Here is a 1,589-nt window from a genome sequence, read left to right as displayed (position 1 = left end):
ATTTAAAAATTGTTTAAAACCGAATTTATTTTTTTTAACAAACAAACGGCGTAAAGTCATTTTTCTTTTTTTTTAATTTCATAGAGAAAATAAACTTTTCCGATCATAGTTTTTTTTATATTTCTTTTTTTTTTTAATATTAATATTGTTTATAAATTCTTATTTATGTCTTTTTAATCTCCTTTCCCTTTCCTTCTTCTCCACATTACCAGTAAATTCTCTAGTAAAAACGAACAAAAAAAAAATATCTAGAATTTAAATTTTACGTCGTCGTCACAACAAAAAGAAAAAAAAACACGAGACGAATCGTTTCCGGTCAGCCATTTTTTTTTTTACGCGAACAACTTTATAATTTGTAATTTCCGGTTTTATTATTATTATTATTAAAACCCGTTTAAAATCAATCGAACGAAACGAATGGGGAAAAACACAACAACAACAAATAAACCGCGATAAAAAAAAAACCGAAAAATAATCCCTGAAATTATAATAATAATAATTTTAATCGTGTTTTACGAGAAAATAAAATTATCATTATCATTATCATTATTATTATTATTATTATTATTATTATTATTATTATTATTATTATTCTATATAAATTTAATAATAATAATAATTTTTAAAATGATAAAATATAAAACTCGTGTGTAATTTTATTAAACCATACACAAAAAAATAAAAATATTATTTAATTTCGAATTTTGTCAAAAACAACCACTCGAGTGTAATTTTAATAATATATTTCAACTTTTCCGTCAATTATAATAATAATAATAATAATAATAATAATAATAATAATAATAATGATAATAATAATGATATTAATAATAATAATAATAATAACAATACTAAATATTTTCAAATTCGAATCTTCGAATTTTTTATTACGAAATTTTCTGTGAAAGAAAGTTATCATTGTTATTTTTATTTTTTTATTTTTCCCCCAATGACGTAACGAGTTCGCCATTTTTTTTTTCGTTCGAACGCGAGGAGAGGGGAGGGAAAGAGGGGAAAGGGGGGGAGGGTGAAATCGGTTTCGCGTTAATTTAATTCTGTTTGTGTTTCGCAAAAAAAAAAAAGTTGTTTTGTGTTGTGTTTTCTTTTTTAATAATATTTTCTTTAAAATTCTTTCCGATGTTTTTTTTTTTTTTTTGTTATTTTTCATTCATTTCCATTTAGATTTTTTTTTTTTTTAAAGAAAACACGTAAAATATGATTTTTTTTTTTGTAAAGATTTAAAATTAAATTGGCCTCTGATTTTTCCTCTGAGCATCATTTAAAAAAAAATTTTATGTTTTTTTTTTTTTTTTTTAAAATGTCAACTCCATACAGAATAAAAATAAAATATTATTTCATTAAATTTTTTTTTGTATTTTATTTTTATTTTGTCGCTTTATTTATTTTCTTTTTATTGTTTATAATATATATTATTATTATTATTATTATTATTATTATTATTATTATTATTATTATTATCATCTAAAAAAATGTTTTTTTTTTTTCTTTTTGTTTATAAAGGAAAAAAAAAAAAACTTGAATTTTATTTAAGGTTTCTTAAAAAGTTTCTTTTGTTTTGATTATTCTTT

The sequence above is a fragment of the Pediculus humanus genome, genomic scaffold (assembly GCF_000006295.1).
Source record: "Pediculus humanus corporis 1103172107512 genomic scaffold, whole genome shotgun sequence".
Lineage (NCBI taxonomy): Eukaryota > Metazoa > Arthropoda > Insecta > Psocodea > Pediculidae > Pediculus > Pediculus humanus.
The sequence above is the reverse complement of the archived record's forward strand: the minus strand, read 5'-3'. Positions refer to the sequence as shown.